This window comes from Triturus cristatus, chromosome 11, assembly GCF_964204655.1.
Source record: "Triturus cristatus chromosome 11, aTriCri1.1, whole genome shotgun sequence".
NCBI classification, from domain to species: Eukaryota; Metazoa; Chordata; class Amphibia; order Caudata; family Salamandridae; genus Triturus; species Triturus cristatus.
The window spans coordinates 842789149-842810896 of record NC_140594.1 but is presented as its reverse complement, the minus strand read 5'-3'; the positions used below and the strand labels follow the sequence as shown (position 1 = coordinate 842810896).

The window sequence follows — 21748 nt, the reverse complement described above, 5'->3', positions numbered from 1 at the left end:
ACCGAATCTTAATTTACAATTCTTAAGAAATTGCAATTTGCTATTCGGTAGTATGTACTATCAGATACATGTTCCTAATAGTGATTTCTTAGGATTCACTTCCCTAAAACATCTAATCACTAAAAGTGATTTGTTCGCATTTCCACATTACGAATGGGCTCAGATACACACTGATGACATCACTAAAAGGAAATACATTGTTGCACTGTCATTTGGAAGCACAAGAGCTTCCAGTGAGGACCTGTTTAGACTACCAGCTACATCTTTTTGCCAAAATGACAAGTAACGAAGGGCAGGCAGAGGACTGTTGCAGAAAGTAAAAAAAGATCCAATAAAATAATATTTTGTTGCATTACCATGCATTTTTAAATCTTCTTGAAATAAAGAAAAAAATATTACACAGGCACTATTGTAAGTTCTCCCATTTCCTGTGAATAAACGTGGAAATAAAAATTACTTTTCTGCATTTTGACTGTGGCTCCTCATTAGAAATTGCATGTTTTTTATTTGAATACACTTACCTTAAAAATAATTCTAGATAATGTAAAACAGACTCTTTCTTCTACCTGCTGCTCTGGTGGCAGCGTGGGTTTGGTTTGGAGGTCAGTAGTCTTCCTCTTCATCAGAGCTGTCCTGCTTAGGCTGCATTGGAAGTCCCTTCCTACCAGCGATATTGTGTAGCATACACACACTGTGACAATCCTGCATGCCACTGGAAGTTAATATTAGAGTGCTCCCCGACGCTTGTGAAAGCAGTGAAACTTCGCCCCAAGCAGCTAATAAGGGCACTTGTTAACAGCCCTTGTTCACTTGTGGGCAATTTTGATGTGTTGGCTCCTTTTAGCTGCATTGAGATATGGCGTCATAATCCTGGTGTGCAGTGCATAAGGACGGTCAATAACAAAAAAGAGATATATAACATAAAAACCACAACTATACAGTATGGATAAATATAAATAAATGTTGGAAAATTTAAATAGCTAAAAGAAAATCATCTCCAACGTCTTCATTTGCAAGACAGTTGTATAGGGCACAGTGCAGGAATATATAGGAGTCACAAGGTCAGCTATTAAAGACCCAGCTTTCTATCCAAATGTTTGAGGAGTGCTGGCTCTTCTGATTCCTGTACAAGGAGGGTAAATTAAGACATGTGGTAAATGTGCTACACAAACAAATCTTTTTTAGATTGCAGCACGTCCTATGGAGAACAGGGTAATATAGCTGTAAATGTTTAGCAGGATGGAATCTATAACATTATGAAAGAAAAGTGAAAGTGCACTTGGAGGGAACCCACCTGCTGCAGCAACAACCCCCTCATTGCAGACTACACTTTTAGGGGCTTATTTTCAAGCACTTTGCCCCACTGGTACTTCACTTTTTCCCATACAAAAAGTGAAGCACCGGGAGTGCGAGGAGCTTGTAAATAAGCCCCTTAGTAACAAGAAGCTAAGCGCTGGAATGTGAGTTGGTATTGAAACACTCCTGTGTGTATCCCTGCACAACAGTCTGACTCAGCGATGACATCCAAAATAACGGTGCTGCTGAAAATGTACTTGTTATGCATCTACTTCTCAGTCTGCTGAATCCAGGCACCCTAACTCTGAACATTCTCTTCTGTCTTTGTCTTCTCCTGTGCTGGTGTGGAGCAAACAGCCTCATCCTCTTGGCCATAGCATACAGAGTAGCCATTGTGTAAAAAAAAGTATGGTTTCACCCCTTTTATAGATTGCACCTGATTACCATCTACTTCATATTGATTCCAATCTATGAGTACAAAAATCTGTTTTTGAGACCATTCACAATTACGTTCAAAATAGGAAATGCTAATTGAGATTCAGAAATAGGTAATTAATAATTACAGTTACAAAATTAGTGATTCAGTAAGACTCAGTTTGCATTGTAATGTTGTGAGAATGGAACCAAAAAACATGTTGATACATACCAAAATTACGTTTTCACAGTCGCTAACCTATTTTTGAAATATTTACGAATCAGAAACGGCTAGTGCCTCTGTGCCTAGTTCCTTTAAAATACATGTAAAGATTTCCTAAAGATGGATGTCCTACTGGAAGAATTGTTAGCAGGTGTAGAGGTGAAGGTGATGTTCTGACTCCCCACTCAGGGACTCAATGTTTCAGCTTCCAATGTGGGCACTGTGATTGCAGAGCTGAATTAAAGGAAGGAGGGGCATGCTGTACTTCTGGTGGCAATTCGAAGGAATCTTGTCAGCTGAGATGGAGCCTCTGTTATGAATGAATCGAAGAGTTGAAGTAATAAGGTATTTATTGAATGAGGCAAGCAAGTATAGGTAATGGACCGGTCAGTCTCATGTCCAGGCAGTAACTGCCTCCCACATCCTCTTGCCCACTCCACGTGCCATAGAATATGGAACGTGAAGCCAGCACGAGGTAACATACAGTAAAGTAGCGTTACATAAATCATAACATAACAGCCTCGATTCTCATTTCCTCAAGAGACTGAAGTGAAAAGCAAGGTTTCCAATGATATCAAAAAGGAACCTCGGCAGATGGTACTAGAAGCTCAGGTATGGTAAACTGCAGGACTTCGAGTGATTCAGGATAAGAAGATCCATGCTTTGCTCATGTTAGCACTACACAGAGCTTTTTACAAGATATCCATAAGTTTTAAAGGGATAGGAGGTTCTGAGGTTTGAATTCACTCGAATATAACCCCATGTTAGGTGTTTGTTATATAGTGGCCCCATCGCCAGGAAGACTCAGGCACTTCTGAGACGAGGGAATTGGGGAACACAGAAAATCTCTCTTGAGGAACCTTGTTGAAAATAAGGTTATTAGCTGTACTATAAAGTGTTTTCTTTCCTTCAATACAGGTTTGGTGGCTGTGCCATGTGTAATGGGCTTCAAGGAGGTCTACAGTTATTAGTATTTGTGTGACAATATTCCACGTACAATTTGAACAGTGAATTGGAAGAATCACTTTGGTTTCCCCTGCATTAGGGATGGTAATATGTACCCTTTCTATGGGACTATGCTTTTATGTGTTGTTGTATTATTTTCCATTAAAACATTGTTTTAAAAAAAGAAAATGTATAGGCATTGTGTGTTTACCATTAATGCAGGTCACAAATGGTGGTCATGTTGATGGTCTGCAAAAGGCAAGCACATTGCAATTTGTGTGAGACATGCAGGCCATGGTCATGAGTGTGCCCCTCTCAGGTGTCACTCAAGCTCAATATTCAAACCTCCACCTTTGGTATTAGTATCTGTACCTAGAGGCCTTCATGGATAAAAGTCTAATATATGATGCTGGAATCATGGCAGAAATCCCCACATTTTGTGAGATTTATGGACTCCTTTGCCACTTAATATACACTATAAGTAGAACAAGCAGCCTTCTAGAAGCAAGTTTACAATGGACACATCTGTTTTGCTCTTCAACAAATATTTCTGCCAGAAGCAGAAAGGCAGTCAGTCTTTGTATACTACTTAATTCCTTTCCTTGTGCCTTTACTTGAACTCAACTGTCTTTGGACAGTGCAAATCCACTCAAACATTACAAACAATACAACACCTGCACATTTGCCTCAGCTTTACAGACTCTGGACACTGTGGGGCACATTCATGAATTCTGCCGAAATACTTCATTGTGGCAGAAAAACCTGTGCTGTGTTGCATCACTTCCTTGTGACATGAATGTGCTGTATTCATGGTATGGCGCACCATAGCACAAATACAGAGGTTGCATCAAAAACCTCAATGCACTTGCGAAGAATGACACAAAGTGTTGTAATGCATGTGTGAATCAAAGCTGATTTGCTTGTTGTAAAGCACCTTTAATTGCTGCAAATCAGCTTTGTGGGTGTGTTTTGCTTGGAGGGAAACTTCAAAAAATGGCGCATTTGAGTCAACAGCATTTCTGAACACCAATAGCAGGAAAAAATGGAGAGCAACAACCTCATCCTCAGCCAGGGGAAGAGGAAGAAGAAGAAGAAGATCAATTTCACTGAGGAGGAGAGGCAATTATTAATATCTGAGGTGACAAAGAATGAACACCTTCTTTCTGTCACCTCCAAATTGCCATTAGAGAAGAAGGAAGCCATCTGGTAATCCATAGTGAATAAAAACAACAGTGTATGCCAAACAAAAAGGACAGTGCTGGAGTGCAAGAAGAGGTGGCATGACTGCAAGTGCAGGACCAAGGAGAAATTGGCCAGAAACCGAAGGGCATCCATGAGGACAAGAGGAGGGCCAGATGTCCAGGAGGAGTTGGACCCATCGGAGGAGCAGGTGGCATCACTCATCCCAACAGAGATGGTGGCTGGAGTTGCTGGACAGGACAGTGCTGCAGTTGAGGACCAGGAAGTACTACAGGGTAAGTGAAAACAAGAGACCATATGGTTCAAACAGTCATGCAACGCATTGCAGCAAGACACTTTGCTGCACTACGGTGCTCTGTGGGTAAGTGAAAGGGCGAGATTGTCTCACATATTTACTCCTCCATCAAATAACTGTGATTCTATTGCTCAGTCACATTAATTTCTGTCCAGCCCTGCCAAGTTTCTTTGGTCTTTGTGTGATGTGTTGAATTTGCAGCATACTTCCAAGATAAAGTATTTGTGATTTATAGTGAGCTACTAAAGACAAGAGAAGCTCCATCCATTATCCCAGAGAGGAACCCCATACCAGGGGAGGTGATCTGTCTCTCTTACTTCCCCCCATCACCAATGATGCTTTCCCAGTTTTATTCTGAAAGTTAAATCAGGCTCACACCTAGATCTGGCACCACTCCATATTCTCCAGCAAGGAGGACCAAAACTCTTCCTCACGGTCGACCCATGATGCTTTAAATGGCTCTCCTCTTTCATAAAAGAAATGTCTTTCCAGATTTGTGAACCCCATGCTGTTCACAGGTGTCAGATGGGGGAGCAATAAGAAGAAAAGTTTGACTATGCATAATATGTGAAAGCAGGTGGAGGTGAAACAGGGAATTGTGAAGTCTCAGGGTGGGGTAGGTGTCCAGGATGAGGGGCAGGTTTCTTGGATGGTTGAAGGGTAAAATGTTTGGGCCTAGCCATGTGCGCAACCAAGGTAGGTTCATGTTGCTGAATATGCTCACTACTATCTTGTAAGGTTCAATATGAGCCATTACACTCACATCCAGGTAGGCATGTTGGTCAATGGTGTAATGTAAAAAATGGTGGTGTTGGTGTCTCCTGAGAGTCAATATGTGATCTGTGTGTGATTGGTGTGTGAGATGAGGTAGAATCCCTGGGTCTGAATGATGACTGCCAGAGGAGTCATGTACAAGTACAAGTGAGTGGACTGAGTGAAGAGATTTGCGGAACTCTGCAGATTAGCATCTTGGGTTCTGAGGAAATGGAGTGAGCTTGAGCTGGTGCATATTTTCAAATGTGACGGTGGCTATCCCCTTCAGAGATGGTTGTCAGTGTCTATTGTGGTGGACTCTGGAGATGACTGTGTGTGTGCTAGGAAACTACTGGATTCCACACAAATAAGCCAATTATGGTATAGACATGCCCTTACGCATCCATGCATTGTTGCAAAGTTGTTTGTTATGTGTAGTTGTGTGGATGTGTGACAAATATGACCCCAAAAGCCATAATATTGCACAAATTGCATGGAGGACATTACAGCAAGCCAGATTTGTGTGCTGTACTGTGTGAAAGGCAGAGTGCAGGAGTGTATGTAATACATAACATAAAAACATTACTTGGTTAGTGCTGGGGCGCTCAGTGATAGCTAGAGGGAATGCAGACATCCTGGTGACCTTGTACAATGGTCTCAGCTGTGTGTCAAGAAGCTTATATAACATGAGTGTAGGCACAAACCAGAAAAGCAATGTAAGGGCAGGCCAGCAAGCTGCCTAGCTGTGTTCCATTGTGTGTCATTACACTAATAGGCAGTCTTGTTTATACAGAGATTGTGTGAACAATGTAAAGGTATTGCCTTGTGAAACACAGCAATAGCGTAACATTGCCTCGTTTACTTGTAGTAACATATTTTCCACATATCCCTGTGTACTAACAAGTGTATAACAAATCACTCTGAATGTCACTAAAATCATCTATGTATACGACTGTCATGGATCATTATTGACATATTTGTATCTCTTTCCAGAGGGACAAACAACATCTGTAGAACAGCCTGCCCTTGATGATGAACCTGCTGGTGATGTCATCCTTCCCCCATGGATGATGACACCTTCCAACAACTTCTGGACTCTGTTATATCTTCTCCTCCGGTCTTGGCAAGGGAAGACAATATGGCAAGTTCTCTAGAGGAACCCTCACCTCAGGACATGGCCCATCTATCTGTACTATGCCAGCTGAGGGCTCCTAGGACAGTTGATGAGATGCGGGTGGGGATAAAGACCAAATCAGACACCCTAGAAATAGTCTGTAGGTGTCTGAGCATTAATAAGGGTTTCACAAAGCCTATTACAGACACCTATTCCTGGCTCCATGGGATTGATTACTCCCTCAATGACATCGCTGATGTCATGATACAGAGGGCCCAACAACAGCCCTCTACATCTGACACCCGTGAAGTTGCCGTACAGCAGGGGGCCAACCATGACATCATGGAATCCCTGGAGCTCAAGTTGGATTCCTACTTGATAACAATCGGTGCCCTCAATAGCAACACTTTTGCTTTGTTGGCAGCTACCAGACCCTTGATAGAGATTTTCAAGCTGCCTTACTGGCACAAACGGATGCTGATGGGGACAGGGGAGCCAAATCTTCTGCCTCAAGGTGTGTGTGTGTGTGTGTATGTGTGAGTGTGTGTGTATGTGTATGTGTGTGTATGTGTGTGTGTGTGTGTGTGTGTGTGTATGTGTGTACCTCCGATGCCTTTCATACAAACCCAACCAGCTGCAGGGTAGGCACAATATCCATCAGAGGAGGATGATATGGAGTTCCCCAGTTTCCGTCAGCGAACTGACAGATACAATTTGTCAGTGCCTCCTGGCTTGTTTACTAGTTGTCCTGTACTTAACATCATGTCACCTCCTGTGTCACCCAACCCTGGATTTTTTGTTTGTGCAACTGTTGATCTAATCCACTTGTGGACTTTCAAACAAGCTTACCTTCCCTAATGACAGTTTGATTTGTACTTCCTCACTGAAATACTCCTCACCTCCACATGTTGCATGAAATGTCTCCCAAATAGACTCTGTCTGTTCATCATTAGCTTCCAATAACTGTTGTTGTTTCCCTAAAAATCCACAGTTAGACTCACAAGAAACATTGTGAGGGGCCTACAATCTTGAATAAAAATAACTCATGTGTACCATTTTTTCCTAAACCACAAAGAGTATTGTATGTTTGTTGCGGAAAGGACTACATACACCATGGTGAGAGTGTAAAATCCTCACCCTCTTGTTTGCATCTCAAGAAGAGTGAGATAAAGTCAATTGCACATGCTGTCTTTAGATATGCACCTACACTAAGTAGATCCATTGCAATGGTATTATGAGGAATAATGTGTCTCCCAATGAAACGTTAGAGTGTAAGAACAAGCCGTAGTTACTTGATCGACATACATTCAGAATCTGTTTCTAATAACACAAATACTTACCCCTTATTAACAGGATGTGTGAGGCATGTGAGGCCATAACACTGTTCCACACATCCACAAATATGTCGCTCAGTGAACATGACAACTTGATCATCCTAATCCGATACCGTGAATGTCAGTAACCAAGAAATGCAGGGCCTCCTTTTGGGTCCTTTGTTTACTGATAAATGGTGAAAAATGCTACACTGGGATAAGAAGAAGAGAAAGTGTGTCCCTCTGCCCCTGAAAGCCTCATATGTGAGTGTGAGTGCAGCCCCACATTACATCTATTTTACATTGTACATACATATGTTTTGCATAAGTGCTAGAACAGGGAACCAGAAACAATGCAATACCTCCTCAGGGAAGAGAACATGGGAGATTATGGGCATGAAACGTTGAAAGTTGTTCACCACAGTGAGCTGCATGATGTGCCACACTTAGCAAGTAGTCAATGCCAATGATGAGGGACCTTCTCCAGACAGGTGAGACTACATTCCCAATTAGTAACCAGTCAACAACAATGAACCCCTTGCACAATGGTTCAAAGGTGTGTGCGGTAGTGCCAGGCACCAGTGCATGTCCCAGTACAGCCGGGGAGCAGGAATCTGTAGTGTCAAAACAATACAACCTATAACTGCCCTATCACTTTTACACATGGTGCTACAGTACGAGACTACCTGTGTTGTACTGTGTGGAAAATCACCAGATAAGGCTTACTTACAGTGTCCAAAGTATGGAAAAGGGTCCATACATGACTCAAATGTGAGATACACTAACAGTTGTCTATAAGCCTCTGACAAAGTTACATATACCTTCAAAGACCGCAGGTCAATTGCTACATCATGTACTTAACTCAACTTAAACAATGGTGCCAACTCTTAAATATTAAATAATAACAAACTAGTGAACATACAAAATATTTTAATGTATACAAACTATCACCTATCAAAACTACCTACGACTACCTAGCCCACACTAACTAACCATAAAACTAGCCTATCCTATCTTAACTTATCTTACTCCATCTTAAGCACTATACACAGATGACAAGTTGAACCTCAACCCCCACCCCCGTTAGTTTACACGGGGGCATATTTACAATAAAGTGGTGAAGCGTGTCATCAAGCCAAGAAGGCTAACGACACGCTTCCTCACTTTAGAAACGCCAGTCTGCACCATAATTAATAGCATATGTTGCAGCCCTGCGTTTCCTCCTGCGCTGGCTCTAAATTTAGCTGCCTAGCGCCAACACAGGCTCCCTTATACCACAGTGCAAGGGTGCCTGTGTTGAGAGGAAGATTGAAGGTCCCTCTTCCTGTACATAAACAATCTTTAAATGCCACTTTGTAACTTCTATGTGTGCTGCTTAATGCAGCACACATAGAAGTTGCAAACCGGCATTTTTGTTTTAAATGATTGTTTTTGTGCAGGAAGGGGGACTTTCCTGCACATAAATAATCATTGGTGTTTTGCTGTTTGTATGTGTGCTGCACAACGCAGCACACATGGAAACAGCAAAAACGAGGAGAAATAAAGCATTTCTCTTTGTTTCACCTGTTTCCCTGGTCCTAATTTTGCCGCTGCCGCCTATTTACGCTGCCCTTGTAAATAGGGGGCAGCGTCAAAATCAATGGGTGTTGTGGTGGAATGCCCACCACAACACCCATTGCCCGCCCCTGTCACACTAAGTGTAGTGTGACATGTGGCCTTATTTATAAGGCAGCGTTAAGTCACATTAAGAGGCTTAATGCTGCCTTGTAAATAATACGAAGCCCGTATCTCCATGGCGATAGTGGCTTGTAAATATGTCCCTTAGCTTGGTACAAAACAGACATCAACTACATCTTAAACATATGTTAACTACACATATACTTCTAAACAAATATATTTGTTTTTGGTATGTTTCTTACATTTATTTATGAAACACACAAGCATTAACCCCCCCCACACACACACACACAAGGAAAACTACCCCAATAAAAGCACACTTAAAAACTGTGAAATTCCTTCCATTCTTGCTGTTGTGATTTCGAAGGTACCTGACTCCAGCATTTGGAGCACAGCCAATAATTTGGCAAGTGGGGAAATGTTATTAGGCCTTGCAGTTAGTGGCTGGAGCTTGGCACAATCTTCACCAGCAATTCCATGATGGACTCCCTCTTGATTCTGTGGAACTGTATGTCCTCCTCCTCTCTGAGGTCAATGATGCACTGTATTAAATCATGGTCACTCCTCTTTCGCTGCCTATATGGTGGTAGTTCTAGTAGTGGTGGTGGTGACCTCTTCGATACTCCAAGTTGCAGTATGATGACCTTGATGGCGTAGTTGAGCTTGCCAAACTGTTTTGTGTTGCTTGTGTTTATTAACATCAGCCACTGTGTCATTTCCTATGCCTGGTTTGATTATGCACAGCAATTCTGCTGCATTTCTAGCTTTGCGTTGCACTTCTACACAATGCAGTCCTACAACCATAAATACCACTGTACTAAACTTGCAGCAGATTTAGCAGGGAAGCGCCTACCTTGCATATATTAAATATTGTGCGATGCATTTGCTTTCGTTGCAGCTTTTGCTTCACACAACCCTTAAAAAATGATGCATTTTGGCAAATGTGCCCTTTTATAAATAGGACTTACTGCCTGCTCCACCGTCGTGTCTCAATTTGTGGTGCAACGCCGGCACAAGCCTCTCAGAAATATGCTTCTATTAGAAGACATTCAATGAGAAGTTAGTGACGTATGCTCTTCAGCCTGCAATGTCTACATACAAAATGTGGTACAGTAATTTGGACTGGGGACTGGAGATCCTGAGGTGGGGCATGAGTTAACAACCAATGGCGCCAAGTTAAAGCCCCAGGTGAAGCTCGGGAGAGGATATAATATACAGTAATTGAGTTACTGAAAATTGTTTTTTCTTTTTAAAAATAATAAAAACTTCAGATATTTTCAGGAACAGCAGCAGAAGCACCAGGAGATGTCCCAGATGTACACTCCAGGTGCACGTTATTTGAAATGTGGTTAGGACCATTGGAACCAATATGTACACTGATTATTTCCCAAAATATCCAGCCATATTCAAAATTGAAAAGACTGCCAGTAAAGCAAACACCAGAGCAACCATATAAGCAATATCTTTCTGAATATTTCTACACCAGGGTCTTACTGAACGATGGATAGTGGCTACACCTTCTTGCAAGAACTCAACAGTTAGCTATTTGCTGTGATGGTGCCACAGTATGGTAGAGATATGTGGAAAATAAAGGCTTCAAAGTATCAGTCAGAACACAGTACCTGTTAAGCAGCCAAAACTCACTCTCCTTTGAATTTAAATGAGGAAAAGTATAAAACAGCCCTGGGATTTTAGAATATCACAGCAACTCTGAGAAAAAGAAAAAAAATCATAACAAGAGTGCAAAATATAACATGCAAACCCTAGTACCACAACCTTATAGCAGTCTTTTTACCTCTCTTAAGCACAAATGTGCGTGCCATACGGAACTTGGGGGCATATTCACAAGGAGCTATCGTCGAATTAACTGCACTTTATCGCAGCCAAAGTCGTGATAAATTTACCTCCCCATTCACAAGCTAATGCTAACAGCCCACAGCACCAGTTTACCCGCGATAGCAGCCGCAAAAATAATCGCCACAGAGGCCCCCCCACAACTATTGCTAATGAGATGCAGAGTGGGCGTTCCCATGCCAAAAGCTACGACAACATCACACCTCAATATTCTCAACGACCAGCCAGATCTGCGATAAAAACACAAAACAGGCGATAAGGCACGTTAGCACCAGGAAATCTACACCTGCTCTGACCTGGTGTAAAGTCGGACGGCAGCCTGCACCACAAAAGGGAGCAGAGCCCTGGGTCACATCAGAAGGGTAACAGATGCCATGGAGCCACTAGTCATGCGGCCTGGACACCCAAGAGGGCCACAACACCCACCGCCACCACCCCCAGGACCACCCCTCCCTGGCACCCCCGACCAAAGACATGCCACATCAGCTACACCTAAACATGTACAAAATAATCCGCCTGACGTCGCACAATCACAACTGGTGACATGCATGTGTCGACACAGAAATGAGCAGCACACATTCACTTTCGAAGCAACAAATGAAACTTTATTAAAATTAACACTGAAATGAAATGAAGACACATTGCCACTTCCCTCGGGACAATCCATAGGTCTCAGCCTGCAAGACAAAAAACATGATGAGAAGATGTGTCCTGCGCACATCAAAGGACAGAGAGAGTGAAGGAGAGAGAGAGGAAGAAAGGGAGAGAGAGAGAAAGAGAGAGAGAGAAGAAGAGAGAGGAAGAAGAGAGAGAGAGTGAGAGAGAGAGAGAGAAGAGAGAGAGAGATAAGAAAAGAGAGAGAGAGAAGAGGAGAGGGAGAGAGAGAGAGAGAGAGAGAGAAACAAAAAGAGAGGGAGAGAGAGAGAGAGAGAAGAAGAGAGGGAGAGGGAGAGAGAGAGAGAGAGAGAGAGAGAAGAAGAGAGGGAGAGAGAGAGAGAGAGAGAGAGAGAGAGAGAGAGCAAAGAGAGGGAGAGAGAGAGTGCCGCCCCTGCGCATCCAGGCCACACTGCTCACCTGCTGCCACCGGTGTGTCTCCAACCACGTGCCAGTATGTATTGCAGTTCACCAGGTCACACATCTGAGTCAGAGCCATCAGCTGGAACAGAGTTCAGATACATGACTGGCACAGTACACACACCTGCACAAAACAACATTACCTGCCCGCCCATGCACACCCAGGCAGAGGCACCCCAACCCCTCCCTCCGCCCATTGGAGTATGCCCGCCCATGCACACCCAGGCCTCACTGCTCACCTTCCGCCACCGGTAGGTAGACACGAGGTCCCACCACGTGCCCCTGCAAGCCACAAGCCCAGGGCCCATGGACATGGCACCCTCCACACCATGCAGCCACGCTCCGCAGGCCACCAGGTCTCACGTTTGGTGCTGGGTCTTGATTACTCCATGGCAGAGGATATACCAGTGCACCCGGCACCATCGCAGGATGCACACCCGCTCGGCCCAATGGGTGCCACTAACTCTGGGATCCCGGAAGCGACGCCACTTGGCAGTAGGCCCGCGCTGCCCGCTGGCTCTGGCCTACACTGCGGTCCAGCAGGGCACACTAAACCTGAGCTGTCTGGACCGCCGGAACAGGGCATCATCGCAGGCTGCACACCCGCTCAGCAGCTTAAGGTGCCATTGACTAAGTGCAGCCAAAGTCACCATCCCATGGCGAGGTGCCTGTGCCGACTGCAAGGCCTCGGATGCGGTTCAGTGACTAAATATCGAGGGACAAAATATCGACTACACAAAATATCAACACCAAAATATAGAAGGACAGAATATCGACTCCCTATCTACAAACAGGTAAGTACTAAAATATCGATTCCAAAATATAGAATGTTAAAATATAGTTAGACAAAATATCGAATTTTTAAAATGTATTAAAAATAATATAAAATTAATTAAATATTAAAAACAATTAAATAAAACATACATAATATAATATAACAAAGCTTAAAATATAAACATAATAAAAAAAAAGTTTAAAAAAGTAGAGATTTTGTTGGATAGTGAGAGCGTAAAAATTACTATTCCCACTCCAATAATTGCAACAGTAGGGAAAACGTTGGATAGCGTAGGGGTAAAAATTACTATTCCCACTCCAAAGAGTGCAACAGTAGGGAAAGCGTTGGATAGCGGGAAGGTAAAAATTACTATTCCCACTCGAGTGAGTGCAACAGTAGGGAAAGCGTTGGATAGTGTAATGGTAAAAATTACTATTCCCACTCCAGTGAGTGCAACAGTAGGGAAAACGTTGGATAGCGTAGGGGTAAACATTACTATTCCCAGTCCAAAGAGTGCAACAGTAGGGAAAGCATTGAATAGCGGGAGAGTAAAAATTACTATTCCCACTCCAGAGAGTGCAACAGTAGGGAAATCGATGGATAGCAGGAAGGGAAAAATTACTATTCCCACTCCAGTGACTCCAACAGTAGGGAAAGCATTGGATAGCGTAGGGGTAAAAATTACTATTCCCACTCCAGAGAGTGCAACAGTACGTAAAGCATTGTATAACGGGAAGAGAAAGATTACGATTCCCACTCCAATGAGTGCAACAGTAGAAAAAGCATTGGATAGCGTAGGGATAAAAATTACTATTCCCACTCCAGTGAGTGCAACAGTAGGGAAAACGTTGGATAGCGTAGGGGTAAAAATTACTATTCCCACTCCAAAGTGTGCAACAGTAGGCAAAGCGTTGGATAGCGGGAGGGTAAACATTACTATTCCCACTCCAGACAGTGCAACAGTAGGGAAAACGTTGGATAGTGTAGGTGGAAAAATTACTATTCCCACTCCAAAGAGTGTAACAGTAGGGAAAGCTTTGTATAGCGGGAGGGTAAAAATTACTATTCCCACTCAAATGAGTGCAACAGTAGGGAAAGCGTTGGATAGCGGGAGAGTAAAAATTATTATTCCCACTACAGTGAGTGCAACAGTAGGGAAAGCGTTGGATAGCGGTAGGGTAAAAGTTACTATTCCCACTCCAGTGAGTGCAACAGTAGGGAAAGTGAGGGATAGCGGGAGGGTAAAAATTACTATTCCCACTCCAGTGACTGCAACAGTAGGGAAAGAGTTGGATAGCGGGAGGATACAAAATACAATTCCCACTCATCAGAGTGCAACAGCAGGGAATACCTTGGCTAGCGTAGGGGTAAAAAGTACTATTCCCACTCCAAAGAGTGCAACAGTAGGGAAAGCGTTGGATAGCGGGAGGGTAAAAATTACTATTCCCACTCCAGAGAGTGCAACAGTAGGGAAAGCGTTGGATAGTGTAGGGGGAAAATTACTATTCCCACTCCAAAGAGTGTAACAGTAGGGAAAGCGTTGGATAGCGGGAGGGTAAAAATTACTATTCCCACTACAGTGAGTGCAACAGTAGGAAAAGTGTTGGATAGCGGGAGGGTAAAAATTATTATTCCCACTCCAGTGAGTGCAACAGTAGGAAAAGCATTGGATAGCGGGAAGGTAAAAATTACTATTCTCACTCCAGTGAGTGCAACAGTAAGGAAAGTGTTGGATAGCGAGAGGGTCAAAATTACTATTCCCACTCCAGTGACTGCAACAGTAGGGAAAGAGTTGGATAGCGGGAGAGTAAAAAATACTATTCCCACTCCTGAGAGTGCAACAGTAGGGAAAAAGTTGGATAGAGTAGGGGTAAAAATTACTATTCTAACTCCAAAGAGTGCAATAGTAGGAAAAGCATTGGATAGCGGGAGGGTAAAAATTACTATTCCCACACCAGAGAGTGCAACAGTAGGGAAAGTGTTGGATAGCAGGAGGGTAAAAATTACTATTCCCACTCCAGTGACTGCAACAGTAGGGAAAGAGTTGGATAGAGGGAGGGTAAAAAAACAATTCCCACTCCTGAGAGTGCAACAGTAGGGAAAGTAATGCTTTAATTTTAAAATAAGATTACATTAATTATCAATACCAATAAAAAGTTAATTAACATTAATTACAATTATTAAAAATGAATTACCATTGTTAAAAAAGTAATTACCAATTAATACAAATGAATTACAATTAATAATTAATTATACATTAATTATCAATACACATAAATTAAAAAATAAAATATTTACTTTATTGCAATTAATTTACTTCCCACCCAATTCCCCTATAAACCCACAACCCACTCACAATACTAAAAAATACAATTAACATTATTATCAATTAATCAAATAATAAAAATCATTTAGCAATTAATAAAACTTCATTAGCATATCATACAAATTAATTACCCATTAACACAAATTCATTACCAATTAATAATTAATTATCAATTAATTATCAATACACATAAATTAAATAATTTATATTTACATTATTACAATTAAATTACTTCCCACCCAATTCCCCTATAAACCCACAACCCACTCCCAATAATAAAAAATACAATTAACATTATCAATTAATCAATTAATATAAATTACTTATCAATTAATAAAAATTAATGACCAATTAATAATTAATTGTCAATCAATTAATTATCAAAACATCTAAATATAATTAATATTTCATTTACCATAATTAAATTACTTCCCACCCTATTCCCCTATAAACCCACAACCCGCTACGGAATTAAATAACACAAAAATTAAATTACATAACATTCATTAGTTTAAAAAAATTAAACATATATTACAAAAATAATACATAATTTTAACACATATACTACCATACATAACACTAAAATTTTTTCGATATTATGGGATTCTATATTTTTAAAGTCGATATTGTGGAATTCTATATTTTGTACCCCAATTTCGAAATTCTGACCGATCTATATTTTGATTTACGACATTCTGTCCATTCTATATTTTGGAGTCGATATTCTGTCCATTCTATATTTTGGAATCGATATTTAGGTAATTCACCCTCGGATGCCACTAACCCTGTGAAACCCCAGTCTGCGCCACGTGGGGGTAGGCCAGTGCCATCTGCAATGCCTCGGATGCCACTAACCCTGTGCAACCCCAGTCTGCGCCACGTGGCGGTAGGTCCATGCCGTCTGCCAGGCCTCGGATGCCACCAACCCTGTGCGTAACAACTCATGGGCCCTTTATGAATGAGAAGCGTGGAGCGGCCATTATCCAGTCACCACCGGAAGAGGGGAATGTGACGTTGTCAGCCCCTTATGTTGGCGGAGTCACATGGCCTGTGACGCCTGTGCCGGATGGGTGTGGTGTGTGTGCAAACCTGCCCTCAAGGAGTGGCTGTCAGATGCTGATGACTAGACCAGTGACCTGCACACCACCAGTGAGTACACCTGCTATAGGTAGCAATGATGGCCCCCCCTCGGTGCGTCATCAGAGTGGTCTGGCCTGCCGTACACCGGACCAGCGTAGGGCTTGCCACAATGACTCGTGGGCTCAGGGCATGGTCCAGTCCATGTCCGGACAAGGAAGTGACTGATGCGTGTGTCCCTGTTGTAGTGTTCACGGGACCAGGTACACAAAATGTTGCACCCTCTGACTCGCATTCCACAGGATGAACATCATTGATGCAAGGGAAGACACTGTCCCCACATTCATCCACACATCCATACCTGAATGATGTAAGACATGACATAGCAGTGCTTCACTGGATGTTTATTTGCACGTCCAGTGCAGTTATGCAGCTGGAGTGGTACATGGCAATGCCGAGCACACTACACAATATGGGCCCGTGGAGGGCCAGCTAGAGTTCATCCGGGTATGACATGTACTGCGGAAGAGGAAGGGTACAATCCGCAGTCTGTCCGCCGTGTCATTGATCATCGAACAGGATGTGGCAGTACATGTCGCTGTCCAAGGTGAGTGCATCGGAGTGTATCGGGGGTCAGTGGAAGGTCATGAGGCCATGTGCGGGACCAAGCAGAAACAGGCCAAGTGGCGGAAATGAATGCTAGTGCCTGCTCCTTCTGACCACAGTCCCATCTACATTCTCGTCCCCGGGTGTGTGCCCTGCCCCACCTGTGGGTGTTGCAGTACCGGCTGCGGCATTGTGTGCCACTGACACATCAGGGGCCGGAGGGGGATTGTCGGCAGCACTGTGGGCCACTGACACATCAGGTGCCTGAGTGGATATGCCTGCCGCACTGGGAGGCACTGACACACCAGGGGGCGGGATGTGGATGGTGTGGGGGCAGCAGCATTCGTCAGTGCCACGCCTTGTGGCGGCAATGCCATGATGGAGGTCTGCAGGGCATGATAGATCCCAGCTACATTTTGATGATGTGCAGCGGTGACTGCCATCCTTCCACCTCCATCCGCACCATGTCCTCCCTGAGCTTTTGCATGTGTGCCATCTCATGGCTGGCATCGCTGGAGCCACTCTGAGCGGACAGCTGTTCTTCTCTCCACGTCATGACTCCAGCGATGTCAGTCAGGGCTTGTTGGAGCCCATGGGGTGGACATAGACACCCAAGGATGGCGTCCTGTTTGGCAGCCATGAGTTCGAACCCCACCCACACCTGCTGAGCCGTCTTCCTCTGGCCCTCCAGCACACGGCATTGGAAGACCATTTGTTGTTCCTGGGGGACTTGGGAGGGTGCCGGGCCTGTGGGTGCCTCCTGCTGGGTTATTTGGGTGGTGGGTGGGGTCTCATCGATGTAGCTGGGCTGCCCTGATCCTAGAGGTGAGTGGCAGATAAGGTCAATGATGTCTTGGATGGTTTGGGTGTCGATGCTGGTATTGTCCTCCTCGTCATCAGTGAAGAGAGGCTGGGACTGCTCTGCAGGAGGTGTTGACCATGCCCCTGCGATGTGAAGGGGAGATGGCGTATTACAACGTGTCCACATGTATGTAGCCGCATGGTACAGGTTGACATGCAGACAGCATGGCATTGTACATTGTGACAGTCTGTGGGTCTGGGTGAAGAGCCAGGGTCATTGTGGGTGTGTACTGTGCCCTGCTTGATTGTGCATGTGTGCCATTGTGCCCATCTCCACCCGTCCCCCCAGTATCTGGTGGTAACTCACCCTGTTGCGGTTGTGTTGTGTCTTGTCGAGCAGTGTCCGCTCCCCCGAGTCCAGCCACAGTCTCCACACTGATGACTGTCAACACCAGCTCCTCCATGTCACTGTCATGGATCATTATTGACATATTTTTATCTCTTTCCAGAGGGACAAACAACATCTGTAGAACAGCCTGCCCTTGATGATGAACCTGCTGGTGATGTCATACTTCCCCCATGGATGATGACACCTTCCAACAACTTCTGGACTCTGTTGAATCTTTTTCTCCGGTCTTGGCAAGGGAAGACAATGTGGCAAGTTCTCTAGAGGAACCCTCACCCCAGGACACGGCCCATCTATCTGTACTATGCCAGCTGAGGGCTCCTAGGACAGTTGATGAGATGCGGGTGGGGGTAAAGATCAAAGCGGTCACCCTAGAAATAGGCCCTGACCTCCGGTCTGCGTTGCTGTCTTCTGGTTGGCGGAGAGTTTCTCCATGGTCTTCCGTTTGATGTCATTCCATCGCCTCTTGACCTCGTCCATTGTCCGCTTGTCCTCATCGCGCTTTGGCCCATCGCGTGTTTTTTGGTGTTGTGGTTTGTGGTTTTATCGCCGTCGTTGTGGTTGTATCGCTGACATTGTCCGCGGTTTCGGCAGACTATCGCTTGCTACTGCTTTGTTGTGAATTCCACGTTGTCTCTGGGTTATTTTCACACGATAGGCTGCGATGTTGAAAGTTGCGTTACGCTACTCTTGCGGTAGTTATCATTCTTGTTCTTGTGAATATACCCCTTGGAGTGTTAGGAAATTAAAGAATTTTCTCTTAACGCACCTTCTAGTTAATGCAATTTGTATTTTGTTTACCCAGTGTTAATCTTTATACCCAGTAAGCATAATGTCTGTTTTTAATTAAAGGGTCCAGATGGGCTTCTTAACAGCTTTTCAGAATTCACAACCCACAGTTATAAAAGGTGATATTTTGTTAGTACACCGATTGAAAAAAAAAAGTGTATGTATGTGGGGAAAATCGCACACCTCACGCCTTGTCTTGTGTTTGTATAAAGAAAATGAAATCTGAGAAAACGTGTTTAGAGCTTAATGTGTTGTAGCAGCAAAAACCTACAGTAAGAAACACCTTCCACTTTCTATTGCAAATTTAGTAGCTGCATTATTGGAAGACAATCCTGCCTTTTCTTTGGAATGCCGACTCCATGCGCTTGAGAAGAAAGACAAACTCTTTTTTTCGATAAAGACTTTAAAATAACCCCCTCAAACAAAATAAAGTCTATTGTTTGAGAAGACGTCCGGGATGCCTCTCATGTGAACTATAAAAATGTATATGGCACACAACGGAAAGAATAGTTTTTTTGTGTTAAAAAAAACGTATTTCTTACCCAACTCAATGGTTTCAAAAATATGAGAGGCACATGGGGTTTGCAATAATTAAAACCTGTGACTTTCAGATTATTGTGACTTAATTTCTGGCATTGTTGTGGGACGCAAACAATGAATAAACAAACCCCAAAATTACCTCTCCGAGGAGGAAAAAAACATTAATGATCAAATTGGTATGTAGGGTTGCTATCTGTGATTTTGGATCTCTTATCTGGATCACCCAGCCCTTCTTACACCTTTCAGTCCCTTCCCCCTCTTTAGATCCCTCTATATAACTCTCTTTAATTCTGCGTGCCTTATCTTTGTCTTCCCTGTCCTTCTTCTCCCATTATACACATTCCTTTCTCATGCAATGTTCACTGGTTGGTCTTGTAGGGGCTTGGGGCTGTGATGTAGCGCCTAAAGGTTTTGAAATTTGTAGGGGTGCATCATATTCACTGTTAGTTGGCACCCGCATATAATCAATGTATACTTAGATGTGCCGTGCAAAATGTATTAAGAAATGTATCAGCTATATCGCAACATAGAAGTGTTAGAGATGTGAAAACGTATTGTGAATGTATTTAGTAAAATGCATGATGATTAGTTTTCGTTCAATGCAATGTATTAGGTTAAACGTGTGACATGATTAAAATTACTCATGTAGGTCTCTTATTCATGTATGTGAAAGTAAAAGCACTAATACTTAGAATGTGATTTAATAGCATGTTTAACCGAGTAGAGGCCCGAATGCACATATATCGTTGAGAAGAAAGGCCTGTTATTTTCTTATGTTAGCTGAATGCGGTAGGCCGCAAATGATTTATTCTAGTAGAGGTTTTGGGCTGCAGTAAATTGTAAAGTTAAAAGATGCGAAGTATTTCTCCATCCCATGATCTCACCGCAGGTGCAAGGACAGTTGGTTCGTTAGTAGAAAAGGTCTTTGTCTAAGAATTGAATTATGGGGGAAGACAGACATGGGAGTACTTTGGAATGTGCCAATCGCAACTCCTAGCGCAGACGGTGTCTGGGACCCAAGGCCAAGCTGATGGACGATGGAGGATGGACAGCTCTGGATGGAAAATTACTGGAAGAAGACCTGGTCGAGGAGGTGTGCCGGAGGGCGTGTTCTATGATTTGGGGATTTGTATTAGGGACAGCACCCCGTGGGTTGAGCAGAGGAGAGGTAGAGAGGAGCAGAGAGAAGAGGTGGGCGAGGAGCTAGAAGGAGCATGGTAGATCAAGCTCTCTCTAAGTGAAGACTTCTTAGGGAGTTTCACTTCTGACACCTTTTCACGATTTCTTGGGTCTTAAGGGAATGCTAAGTAGGGATGACATCTAGCATAGAGTAGGGACAGAGATGCTTTGGATTAATGATTCCTAATATTGACATTGGCTTGGTAGTTATCTACCTCATGCATTTAGAAGTTATACTTTTGTTTATATTTAGCCAAATGTGGATTCTTCGTAGAGTAGCATTTGTGTTAGTGCCTATTTACCTGTTGTGCCTTGTACTAAGGTGCTTATATCTGCAGATGTTCATGTTGATAATAAAATCCCGAGAGCACTAGAGATTGAGTTTCGAGTCCTTAATTATGTTGAATTGTGGAAGGTATCCTCTGATAATTGTGTTTGCTCCCTCCACGCTATTGGGCAAGTAAAAAGGTTCACTCGACCAGAGTGGGTTCTTGGAGATAAATGGAAAACAAGAAATTGGGCCCCAGCAGTTGGTAGCAGAGGATGGTTACTTCCGATAGCGAGGGATGATTAGATTAGGATAAGTGATCCTTGAGACCCATAGACGATAAGTGATGGTGAATCATCAGACGGTGAGCAGCAGACGGCGGCGGATGATGAACATTGACGGCGAGTAGCAGTGCGGCAGGAAGCAGCAGTTCGTGGAGTGAGTATGAATAGGATGAGATGTTGTAGATTGTGGTGTTGATTTGTTGTGTGATGTCTTGCGGAGTTGGAGTGAATGTTGAGTGATTGTGAGATCAGTCTGTGAGCGCGCGCAGCCCGGGAATTATGGTGTGGAAGACACCCGTGGTAGATTTTGTTGACCACCCAAAGGAGATCGTGAGGTGCCATCGATCACCTGGACCGAGATAGGGGGAGCGAATGTGTGAGTGCATGACAACTCAACGCTGGTCGTGGGTTGCGGTATGTGGATTTGAGTATTTGTAACCTATCAGAGGCGAACTGTCTGGCCGGACGGGGACAGACAGTTGCCAACCAAGGTCAACAATTTCGAGAGACTGTGGACGAACAGTCAGAGGCTGTGGACG

The 21748-nt window shown here is 43.5% G+C and overlaps 1 long non-coding RNA gene across 1 annotated transcript in view; it reads left to right on the top strand.

Annotated features, from left to right (window-relative positions):
- The window catches only part of LOC146785511 (uncharacterized), a 53247-nt gene extending 32215 nt beyond the window's left edge, over window positions 1-21032 (top strand). Inside the window, exons 4-5 of the long non-coding RNA XR_014970676.1 lie at window positions 6120-6267; window positions 18253-21032. This is a non-coding gene — a long non-coding RNA (uncharacterized LOC146785511). The remainder of the gene's footprint in view (window positions 1-6119; window positions 6268-18252) is intronic.
- Window positions 21033-21748: the final 716 nt, after the last annotated feature.